This window comes from Dipteris shenzhenensis, chromosome 4, assembly GCF_047967505.1.
Source record: "Dipteris shenzhenensis isolate YYH24624 ecotype China chromosome 4, Dip_SZ_1.0, whole genome shotgun sequence".
Lineage (NCBI taxonomy): Eukaryota > Viridiplantae > Streptophyta > Polypodiopsida > Gleicheniales > Dipteridaceae > Dipteris > Dipteris shenzhenensis.
In genome coordinates this window covers 30,560,845-30,574,099 of record NC_141599.1, presented here as the reverse complement: position 1 = coordinate 30,574,099, position 13,255 = coordinate 30,560,845, and positions in this window count along the sequence as shown.

Below are 13,255 nucleotides of genomic sequence, written 5' to 3'. Positions count from 1 at the left end.
CGAGAACTAGATATTATATGCCTCAAGAGTTTTTCGACTTGCCCCTGTTCTCTCTCTCTCTCTCTCATGCACGCTCAAACATACACAAAGATACACTGTTTCTTTTTTTTTTAAATGCAAAAAACCTTACATTGTCTTCTTTTGTAACGCCAAAAATCTCCAAATTCACTTAATTGTTTGATGGTAAACTGTTTGGAGGTTTTTACTAAAAGTGGTAGGACCATTGGGTGCACAAATTGATTTCTTTTATAAACGCCAAAAACCTTCAAATTCAATCTTTGGAAGTTTGCGGACTCCAAAAAGAAACCATTGGAGAACTTGCTAAAGTGGCCAATTTACGAGGTCTAAGGTAGGAGGGTGGCAGGGGCTATCAGTAAAGTGGAAGAGAGGGTTGGGGGTGAAGAGGTAAGGTGAAAGAACTAAGGTGGGGGTAAAACGCTAGTAAAATGGTAGCCTAGGCAAAAATGATGGAAATGCCAAATTGAAAGAATCCCATTTACAATTGAAACTTGCATTGAACATAGCACTCATCCCTTAGACCCCTAGGAGGAGCATATTCTCAAACAAAATTTGCTTATTTGGATGTACTTATATATTGTGATTCTCTCATCGCATGCACTAAAAACTCTAAAGAATCTTCTTAAAGTATCTTCAAAAGCTATAAACCAAAAGCAATGGTCTCTCCTTCATTGCTTTCTTAGGTAAGCATAATATGTTATGTAATGCTTGAAATTCAATAGAAGCATAATTTCTCATCGCATGCACTAAGAATTATAAATCCATCTAGAATCTACTTTTCAAAAACTCTAAAACAAAGAGATGGCCCCTCCTTTATTGCTTTCTTCGGTAAGCCAAATCTGTTATGAAATGCTCAAATTTACTTAAAAAATCTTCAAAAACTCTAAAACAAGGAGATGGCCTCTCCTTTATTGATTTCTTCGGTAAGCAAAATATGTTATGTAATGCTCAAACTTCAATAGAAGCATAATATTCTCCCTATGTGGAACACCAACTATGATCATAGGCCCTTTTTGCCATGTTGCTCCTTTTAGATAATATATCCAAGGATCAATATATGGGTATACTAGATAGTACTTTTGTTTTATTGAGAATTTTTTAACACACATGTGCACACATATGCATGTGCACATGCACATATAGGCACGTGTACATGTGCATATATGTACAATCAGTATTTCTCTGCTCAAACCCTCTAGTGTTCAATGAAAATCTCAAGTAATATAGTAGGGAGCATACACGGTTGTTAGCATGCTTATGTGACATGCTATTTGTTCTTTTTTAGCATACAATGAATAGCAAACGTAAGATAGTAAACCCCATGACAAACATAATATTTTCAAATTTCTAATGTATAGGTTCAAAAACTCTACCATGATTGTGTTGTGTGTAGCTACTATAGTGCAACTCACAACTCTTTCTTACCGACTAATACAAGCAATGGGACATGTCTTTCTCAAAATCAATCTAGCCCATCACTGAATCTTTCATTTCGAAACTCCCTTTCTCAACTTCCACATTATAGAAAATTTGGACTCAAAAAGAGGCCTTTAGGGAATTACTAAAATATTAGTGGGTTAGATAATGGAATATGTAATCCATCAAGGAGATTGGGCCATGTGGACTTCTCTAATGTACCACATGCTCCCCAATTCTAAAGAAAATTCCATTTTCTGTACAAAACTTCAAAAAACATTTGATGCTTCACAATAAAAAATTATCTTCGCTTGAAGATGTGAGGTCTCTTTGTTTTCTTCCCATAACACTTATTTCATTAATTTTGGACTCATATGTCTACTCTTGGACTAATCCCAAAAATCCTTCCCAATTGAAAAGTTTACTTTATGAAAATATCATTCGAGAATCAAAAATTCACTTTTTGGCACTATCATTTCCACATAATAAATTTCACAAGTTGTCTCTATAATGGTGCACTACTAATGCAAAAACTTCGATTAAATCCTACTTTTGTACTTCTTGTTTTTAACAATCCTATTCACGTTTTAAAAAAATCATGAGTTATTAATTTATATCCATGAAAAATCACTTTCAAAATAAAGACTTATTAATATAATTTAATCCAAAAGAATGCACTTAAAATTTAATGTAGAAAACTATAACACTCTTAAAGTCCCAAAAAATTTAAAGGTTAAAATAGACAAGAGGCATGGAAGACTCTTTAAATGTACTCCAAAAATAGTAATAGCTATGCTTGCAATTTTACAATGTCATATGTTTACAAGAAATATTGCTCTCCATGAGTCTTTGTACAAAGGAGTTTGACACGCAACCTTTACAATAACTCAATTCTGCCTTTACAAATTTGTTAAGTACAAATAGGTAGCTAGTTTGTTTGAATGTCTGGTTCATCGTCACTTGTTGCTTTGCTTGAATGGTATTGTCATGGGCATTCTTCATTTGTGCTATCTCCTTCTACTTCCTCCTTAGTGAGCATCTTCAAAAACTCTGTAATGTGTGAAATAATGGGTAGTGCTCAGTATTCTTATTTTTCTTCCACATCATATCCCATGTGCTTCCTTGTTTTCTTCGTCCTTGATTTCCAAGATACTATGACTGTCTCTGTGGAAAGGTCTGAAACTGCTTCATGGTTTCAAACCCATTCCTTTTTCATACAACCAACATATAGTGTATTCTTATCGTGGTTCTCCTTCCTACCCCTTGCCTCATACCATAGTGCTGTAAATGTTGCAACTTTTTCCTTGTCATCCATGCTCACGTCCACCACTTTTGCAACCTAGAATTTAACATTCTCATGCTCACGTCCACCACTTTCTCACACTTGTGTTCCTTCCAAGAGGGCTTCCAATCAGGAAATCTACAAAGAATTTCCTCTTTGTATGCAATTCTCTCATTTGTAATTGTCTGCCTGTATTCTCAAATTTGCTGGTAGGTGATCTTTTTTTACATGTACACTGTGAATTACCTTCATGACTAACGTTACAACTTGATTGCTATCATGTAGATGCAAGGAATCAATTCATATGTCTGCAAAAAACTTAAATCCATGCACTAACACTCCACATAAATGTGTCTTCATTTTTTCTTGTAGCTTAGGTGGAGTATTTAGTGTGATCACTTTGTACATGTAGCTCAAATTTACTCTTTGGAAGAAGAGCTTTGTACATGTTAAAAATCCCAAAAAGGCAAAAAATGTCAAAATGCAAAAAATAATGCACATGTACTCATTTGGATGAGAAATAGCTTGCTCCTTCCAAAATGCATATTTTAGTCTAGAATGCCGAACCAGTCCATGATGAAATTCTCTTTTTTTTTTGTACGATTCTCTTTGTTCTGGAGGCATTGCACTCTCAAGTGCTCACTTTAGATCATCACAATCACTGTACTTTGACATTTTTTGCCTTTTTGGGATTTTAACATGTACAAAGCTCTTCTTCCAAAGAGTGTACAAATTGTGAAAAGATGTCGGAGCATGCCCTCTTTGCCTCTATGTTTCTCCAATAGACTTAAAACACTTCTTTTTTGTCAAACCTATCGGAAGATGCATTTCAGATAGATGGGGTTGAGGTAAAGCATTTTCATGAATGTAGTAGACTTTTAAAATTGCTATTGCCGATATTGTTGAGGCTTTTGTTTTGGGCCTTTCTGTGTTTCCATGAATGTTAAACTTTAATCCATACTTTGCTTTGTTTGCCAAATCCCAGTATGTGCCATGTGATAATCCTGTAGTAATGCTGCAATATTGCAAATACTTTTTCCATTTATACAAGGCTTTATTTGTTGTTCAAAATTTGGCTTTTTCGTATCATTTACTAGAAAGCTAGAGAGCCTCGTGAGTAGGTATTCATTTCTTTTTCTCCCTCTTCTTTGTTGCCACACCTGTTCTCTACATCCCTTGATGTTAATTAAGTTAATGGAATGCATACAACTTTGCTTGCAACATGTAGATCGCATTAACATCTTCATTCAATACTCTTATTCTCTTTGGTTGCTTTTCTAAATCTGCATGGACTTGCTTTCTTTTCATGCATATGTATGTCCATTTATTGTGTACATTTGTACACTTCTCCTTATCAAATTTATTTGTCACTTTATTTTCATGGGATGTTGCATCCTTCATCTTATTATTGTCAAAGTCAAATATCGAATAGTCTTTTATTGGTTTCTTCTGTACATCCAAGTTTTTAGAAATTGTACACTTCTCCTCATTGAATTTATTTATCACCGTGTTTTCATGGGATGTTGCATTGTTTATCTTATCACTGTCAAAGTCAAATATCGAATAGTGCTTTGTTGATTTCATTCTTGTCCTTGAAGTAATCTTTGGATCATTTGAGTCAATATCCATGTCGTCCATGTTTTTTGATAAGCCAACACTTTCGAACTCTTTGAGCTCCTTGACAATGTGTATGAATTCATCCACTCCAGATGAGACATCACTTGTGAAACCTTTTGCTTTATTGGTACCAATGAACTCCTCCACTTCGAACAATATATCACTTCTATAGTTAAGTGCTTTGAAATCATCCAAGTTTGAGGAGACAACACAAATGATATCTTTATCTTTCTCGACATGCGTGAATTCATCGACTCCAGATAAGACATCGCTTCTGTAGTCTTTTGCCTTCACAGTACCATAGAACTCACCGATGATATCTTTATCTTTCTCGACTTGCATGAATTTATCAACTCCTGATAAGACATTGCTTCTGAAGTCTTGCTTTCATAGTACCAATGAACTCATCCACTCCTGATAAGATGTCAGGTAGGAGCATGTTTTTTTACAAATGTGCATCACACTGAGGCAAAAATGGTGTTTAATGTGAGAATCGACTATGCAAAGCATATCGACTGGGCACAATGCTATGCACATGTCTCAACCTAGGTGGTATATACTCGCATGAAAAGTGGTGCACCCATCCCATAAGTACTTGTTCCTATACACACCTGGGAGTGCATTTTTTGACGGTTGTGCATAACATTAAGGAAAAAATGGTGTATAATGCGTGATCAACCATGCATAGCATATCTAATGGCCACAATACTTTGCACACACCTCAACCTAGGTGGTATTGAGTTGCATGCAATGTGTTGCGCCCATCCGATAAGTACTTGTTGGAATAACACACTTAGGGGCGTGTTTTTTTACAGATGTGAATCACACTGAGCCAAAAACGGTGTTTAATGCTTAATCGACAATGCTGCAAAGCCTATTCGATGGGCATAATAATTTGCACACACCTCAACCTAGGTGGTATTGAGTTGCATGCAATGTGTTGTGCCCATTCAATAAGTACTTGTTGGAATAACAAACTTAGGAGCATGTTTTTTTTGGATGTGAATCACACTGAGCCAAAAACGATGTTTAATGCTTAATCGACAATGCAAAGCCTATATGATGGACACAATACTTTGCACGCACCTCAACCTAGGTGGCATTTACTTACATGCAAAGTGACACACCCATCCCATAAGTTCTTGTTCGCATAACACACCTGGGAGCGAGTTTTTTTAGACTTGTGTATAACACTATGGGGAAAACAGGACATAATGCATGATCGAGTATGCAAAGCGTATCCGATGGGCACAATACTTTGCATACACCTCAAACTAAGTTGTATTGAGTTAAATGCAATGTGGTGCACCAATCCGATAAGTACTTGTTGGAATAACACACCTACAACAATCTTTTTTTATGCTTGTCCATGACACTAAGGCAAAAATGGAGTTTAATGCTTGGTCAATCATGCAAATCATATCTGATGGACAAAATATTTTGCACATGCCTCTATTTAGGTGGTATTGACCTACATGCAAAGTGGCATGCCCATCCCATAAGTACTTGTTCGGATAACACACCTGGGAGTGTGTTTTTTGATAGTGGTGCATAACACTAGGAGGCAAACGATGTAGAATGTATGATAGACCATGCAAATAATATCATATAAACACAATACTTTGCACACATCTAAGCCTAGATGGTATAACGTGGGTGCAAAGTGATGAATCCATATGATAGTACTTATAAGGATAACACACACCTAAGAGCATGTTTTTGATGGATGTGCATCACAGTGAGGCAAAAACGGTGTTTAATGCGAGAATCGACCATGCAAAGTATATCAAATAGGCACAATAATTTGCATGCACCTCAAACTAGGTGGTATTTACTTGCATGCAAAGTGGCACATGCATCCCATAAGTACTTGTTCAGATAACACACCTGGGAGCGCATTTTTTGATGGTTGTGCACATAACACTAGGGGAAAATAGTATATAATGTGTGATCGAGCATGCAAAGCATATCCGATCAGCACAATACTTTGCATGCACCTCAACCTAGGTGGTATTGAGTTGCATGCAATGTGGCGCACCAATCCGATAAGTACTTGTTGGAATAACACACCTAGGACATTGTTTTTTGACGCTTGTGCATGACATTGAGGCAAAAGCGGAGTTTAATGCTTGGCCGACCATGCATATCATATCTGATGGCCTTAATACCTTGCACAGGCCTCTATTCAAGTGATATTAACATGCATGCAAAGTGGCATGCCCATCCCATAAGTACTTGTTCAGATAACACACCTCGGAGCGCTTTTATTGATAGTTGTGAATAACACTAGGAGGAAAACGTTGTATAATGCATGAATGAGCATGCAAATCATATCCTATGGACACAATACTTTGCACGTGTCTTAAGATAGATGGTATTGACTTGAATGCAAAGCAATGCATCCATCCGATATGTACTTGTTCGGATAACACACCTATGAGCGTGTTTTTTGACAGATGTGCATTAGATTGAGGCCAAAACTGTGTTTAATGCTTGATTGACAAAGCAAAGCCGATTTGATGGGCACAATACTTTGCACGTGCCTCAACCTAGATGATATTTACATGCTTGCAAAGTGGATCGCCCATCTGATAAGTACTTGTTGGAATAACGCACCTAGGACCATGTTTTTATATGGTTGTGCATGACACTAAGGCAAAAATGATGTTTAATTCTTGATCGACCATTCAAAGCATATTTGATGGACACAATACTTTGTACGCAACTCAACCTAGATGGTATGGACTTGCGTGCAAAGTTACATGCCCATATGATAAGTTCTTGTTCGAATAACACACTTAGGACTATGTTTTTTTATGATGGTGCATAACACTAGGGGAAAAACGGTGTATAATGCATGATCAACCATGCAAATCATACCCGATGGACACATTAATTTGCACGCATTTCAATCTAAGTGGTATTTACATGATTTTAAAGTGGTGTGCCCATGCAATAAGTACTTATTGGAATAACATACCTACGATCATGTTTTTATATGGTTGTGCATGCACTAAGGTAAAAACGATGTTTAATTCTTGATCGACCATACAAAGCATATCCGATGGACACAATACTTTGCAAGCATCTTAATATAGATGGTATTAAATTGGGTGCAAAGTGGCGTGCCCATTTGATAAGTACTTGTTCAGATAACACACCTAGGAGCGTGTTTTTAATGGATCTGCATCACCGTGAGACAAAAATGCTATTTAATGCGAGAATCGACCATGCAAAGCATATAAAATGGGCACAATAGTTTGCAAGTGCCTCAAATTAGGTGGTATTTACTTGCATGCAAACATGCACACCCATCCCATAAGTACTTGTTCAGATAACAAACCTGGGAGTGCGTTTTTTGACGGTTGTGCATATCACTAGGGAAAAAATAGTATATAATGTGTGATCAAGCATGCAGTGCATATCTGATGGGCACAATACTTTGCATGCAACTAAACCTAGGTGGTGTTGATCTGCATGCAATGTGGTGTGCCAATCCGATAAGTACTTGTTGAAATAACACACCTAGGACAATGTGTTTTGATGCTTGTGCATGACATAAGGCAAAACTAGAGTTTAATGCTTGGTCGACCATGCATATCATATCCGATGGCCTCAATACTTTGCACAAGTCTCTATTCAAGTGATATTGATGTGCATGCAAAGTGGCATTCCCATCCCATAAGTACTTATTCAGATAACATACATGGGAGCGCGTTTATTAACGGTTGTTAATAACACTAGGAAGAAAATGTTGTATAATGCGTGATTGAGCATGCAAATCATATCCTATGGACACAATACTTTGCATGCATCTCAACCTAGATGGTATTGACTTTCATGCAAAGTGGTGCACCCATCCGATAAGTACTTAATCAGATAACACATTTAGGAGCATGTTTTTTAACGAATGTGCATCACATTGAGGTAAAAGCGGTGTTTAATGCTTGATTAACAATGCAAAGCCTATCTGATGGGCACAATACTTTGCACGTGCCCCAACCTAGGTGGTATTTAAATGCCTGCAAAGTGGAGTGCCCATCCGATAAGTACATGTTGGAATAACACACCTAGGACACATGGTTGTGCATGACACTAAGGCAAAAACGATGTTTAATTCTTGATAGACCATTCAAAGCATATGCGATGGGCACAATACTTTGTAGGCACCTCAACCTAGATGGTATGGACTTGCGTGCAAAGTTGTGCATCCATACGATAAGTTCTTGTTTGAATAACACACCTAGGACTATGTTTTTTTATGATGGTGCATAACACTAGGGGAAAACGGTGTATAATGTGTGATCGACCATGCAAATCATATTCGATGGACCCAATACTTTGCACGCATCTTAACCTAGGTGGTATTTACATGTTGCTTGTAAAGTGGCACACCCATCTGATAAGTACTTATTGGAATAACACACCTATGACCATGTTTTTATATGGTTGTGCATGACACAGGCAAAAACGATGTTTAATTCTTGATCGACCATACAAAGAATATCCGATGGACACAATAATTTGCACGTGTCTCAAACTAGATGGTATTGGCTTGGGTGTGAAGTGGTGCACCCATCCGATAAGTACTTGTTTGGATAAAAAACCTAGGAGCGTGTTTTTTTAGGAATGTGCATCACACTGAGGAAAAAACGGTGTTTAATGCTTCATCGACAATGCAAAGCTTATCCGATGGACACAATACTTTGCATGCCCCTCAACCTAGGTGGTAAATTGACTTAGGTGCAAAGTGGTAGGCCCATCCGATAAGTACTCATTTAGATAACACACCTAAGAGTTTGTAAAGTTAGTAGTTTAAAAAAAGGAGTGATTCAATGGATAGCCAATTTTGAGTAACAATTGACATGAAAAGTATTTGTGAGGTTAGTAGTTTAAAAAGACTCGTATTTATTAAGAAAATAATTGAGTCTAATTATTATGAAATCATTTATGCTTAATAGGATATTTATTAATCAAGAAAAGGATGCCTATAAAAAACTATTTGTGAGGTTAGTAGTTTTAAAAAAAGGCGTGTTTATTATGAAAATAATTGAGTATAATTAATCAAGAACAATTGTTATTAGTTTGAAAGAGAGAGAAGCGTGAAAGGAAAGGAAAAGGAAAAAGGCTAGTGAAAGGAAAGAAAAGGAAAAAGAAAAGAGAAGGGTAGAAAAGAAAAATCTTAATTTGCCTTACAGAAGTATAAAAAGGTTTTTTTCTCTTCATTCATTCTTATCTCAATCAATTGGAGCAAGAAGGAGAGAGAAACAAATCTTTTGGCTGACAAAAAAAGCAAGAGAAGAGAGAGCCAAGATGAACAGAAGGGAGGGAATGGGATTGAAGGAAAGGGATGGGACAAGAATGACCGAGGGAGGGAAGTCCCGACGAAAGGGAGGAAACAGCCGTGTGAGGAAAGGGGAGCGACACGCAAGAAACAATCACAATGATCATGACAGAAGGGAGAAATAAGAGCGTGAGGGAGTGACAGAATAAGGGCATAAGGGAACGGAGGGAAGCAACAGAATAAGGGCATAAGGATCCCTTCCCTTTACCTATAGCACGGGCGGGGCACGAACGGGCGGGCGACGAGCGCAGGTGGTGATTGCACCAGTGGATGGGCAATGGCGAGCGGGTGTTAGCAGGGTGTCAATAGGTGATGGCGATGGTGATGACAGGCTGGCAATGGCAATGGCAGATAATGGGCGATGGTGATGGCGGATAATGTTGATGGTCTATGGCGAACGACAGAATTTTTGAACATAAATCGATGTTGTAGTGGGGACGATGAGAAATCGATGTGGTGGCGAGCGATGGACATTAACATTAATAAAAATTTTGATTGACAGATATTCGGGAGTGAGATGGAGGGAGAGAGAGGTTGGAAGAGATTGAAATGGAAAAACAAGTAGAAGTACTAGAGAAGGGAGTGAGAAGAAATTGGGAGGAGCCAACTAGAAGTGTCGTACTCTTAAAAAATACAACAGAGAAAAAGTGTCGGAAAGATATCTTACTCATGTACTATTTTCACTAAGAGATCTTGGGAAAGAGAATGTCGTGCGTGTTCGGTGAGGAAAGGATGAAAGAATATTTAGGAGAATATTGGGTTTTTTTGTTTAGGAGAATGTCGACTCTTTTGTTTGTAGTTTAAATTCAAATCCTCACGCATTTTTAGTTTATATTTCAAGTTTGAATCTCCTGGGCAAATTTCCTCCTAAACTCTCTAGAAAATTGAATCTTCTCATTTCTATTCTCACTTTCCTCATCTCTTCTTTTCCTAATCTCCTCCTCCCCTAATTCATCATCATCGACACCAACGATCCTAACAGGTAGAGATTTTACTCTCTCCTTCCCTTTCTTCCCACCCCTTAATCTCCACCACTACCTTAATCCCCTAATCCCTTTCTTCCCACCCTTTAATCCCCACCCCTTTATCGCCCAACCACCCTCGAACTTGCATTAACTCTCCAAACTTCCGTCGCTCTGTCTGAATCTTCATGGCAATGCGATGGAAGAGAGGGGATGGGATGATGGAAGAAAGGGGATGGGACATAATGGGGCGTTGAAAGAGAGGCAATGGGATGAGGGAAGGTTCACTACCCCTTAGTTTAAAATATTTTGTTAAATTAAATATACTTTAATTATATGTGAAAATAATCAAAATTTATTTATAACTCTTGTCTTGTAGGTAACCTATTAAAATGAATATGAAAAAGAAATTATTTCTTGCATTTTCTTTGATTCGAAGGTTGGTATCGCTTAGATTAGCATAGATTAGTTTATCCATAGAGGAGAGAACTCGAAAACAACTAATCAAAGCCATGCTAAAAAATTCCCGACTAGTTCCTAATTGATGTCGGTCCTATGTTCACATGCGGTTTCACACTCATAACACAACCCTATGAGCAAAGTTTCAGATGATGACACATCAGAGTCAAAGTTTGAGTGGGCAGAGCTTCAATGGACACAATGTAATTGTTAATGATGGATCAGAGTTTTATTTTTACTCATCTCATTGTAAAGTCTTATTGGCTATTATTTTTTAATTTATGTATATATATTGAGCCTTGTAAAGCCTTTGGGGCTATTTTTGATCATACATTCAAAGATTTTGTTAGATGGATACACACTTAATTGTATCAGTGGGGACACATTACAGCTTCGGCACATTACAATATGATGGGAAAAATGCATTGTCTTTTAGCTTGGGTACATTATAGTATGATGGGCAAAATGCATTGTCTTTCAACTTACATTACAGTATGATGGGCAAAATGCATTGTCTTTTAGCTTGGGCACATTACAGTATGATGGGCAAAATATATTGTCTTTCAGTTTGTACTTTAATGCCTTATTGGCTATTTTATTGAAGCATTGTTTCTAAAGTCTTGTGAATTATTTTTCATGTAGGGTTTTCTACTATTATGGAGCACTCTCAAGAGATTAGAGCTTTTGTCTCTAGCACCACCTTACATTTCAATGGGAAAGAGTATGCCCCTGGTAACTTTGAAGGAAAGTGGACTCACATGCACTTGGGAAGAAAAGTTTGGCTTCTCATTGAAAGAAAAACTGAGCTACATCTGATGATGCCGAGGAAAGATATGGAGCAAAATGAGGAGCCATGGAATGCAAGCTTCTCTAAGAAAGATATAACTTCTAGCATGGTTGTGGGAATTACAATGGAACCAAAGAGCCCATACTTGGATATTTTTGTGAAGTGTTCACAACCTAATATTGGGGGTTATCATTTTATCTTATCAAGAGGTCTAAACAGGTTCACAATGCCACCTCCTCCACCATCAAACTTTATAGAATTACAAACTCCATTACAGGCTCTCATGGATGAATGGAGTACATTTCTGAATGCTAAGGCAAGTAGGTTACATCAAAAGATTATGGTTGAGTACTTTAAGACATCATCACTCAAGATAGACCATGAATTCAGTCAAGAGCAGGGAGGGCACAAGCAGGATTAGATGGATGCTAGTTTGGTTCAGTAACAAAGCGGAGACAAGTAGGATGAGAGAGCTCCTAGTTTGGCAGCCTAGACAAGGAGCCCCACATCAAGGATCTGCATGCAAACTCTTTGAGATAGAAGCAAAAGTAGATGCTATGTTTGAACTAAAAAATGAAGAAGCGACACAACCATTGTGGCCTAAAGAAATAAAAGATAGAGGAAGAGGAAGGACAAGAACCAACCACTTTGGTGCAACCTATCAAAGGAAAAGAAAGACGCAAAATAGAAAAGATTAGTACTGCAATGGCCACAATTCCAAAGGCTACTTTCACAAAAAGACAACATTCCTCTGTTCAAAAAGTATAGATAAAAGATAAAGAGGACACAATTCCAAAGGCTACTTTGAAAAAAAGGAAACGTTCCTCCGCTCAGAAACTTCAGGTACAAGAGAAAGAGGAGGACAAAGAAAATATAGAGGAAGAAGAGTCAGATCAAGAGGTTGAGGAAGATCAAGATGAGCTCATGTCAATAAAGAATCTCAATGTGCATCTCAATGAGACGATCACAGAAGATGATGTCAGATATATATTGGGACAAAAGCTCTATGCTATGAATGCTCGAGATGTGGAGTCGGCAACTATTTTTACCAATAATAGGAATCTTGATATATCTGATGCGATGCAAATATTCAAGTCTTTGGTGATGGCAAGAAACCTGTGGTCTCTAATGTGGTCTTATGTCTGTCCAATCATGTTCTGTCCAAATAGAGGTAGCCATGACAATGGAGTTACATTTGAAGGACCTACCCATTTTGAGGAGACTTTCAACAAATTCTTCATACAAAGCCTTCGACAAATTCCGCATGAGTAGGGTGAAGAGGAAAATTCCAAGAAATTTTTGAAAGAGGCAAAGAGAAATTTCTTGTTGCATTGTAAATTTGAGGCGATTGATGGTCAGCATTATGCATA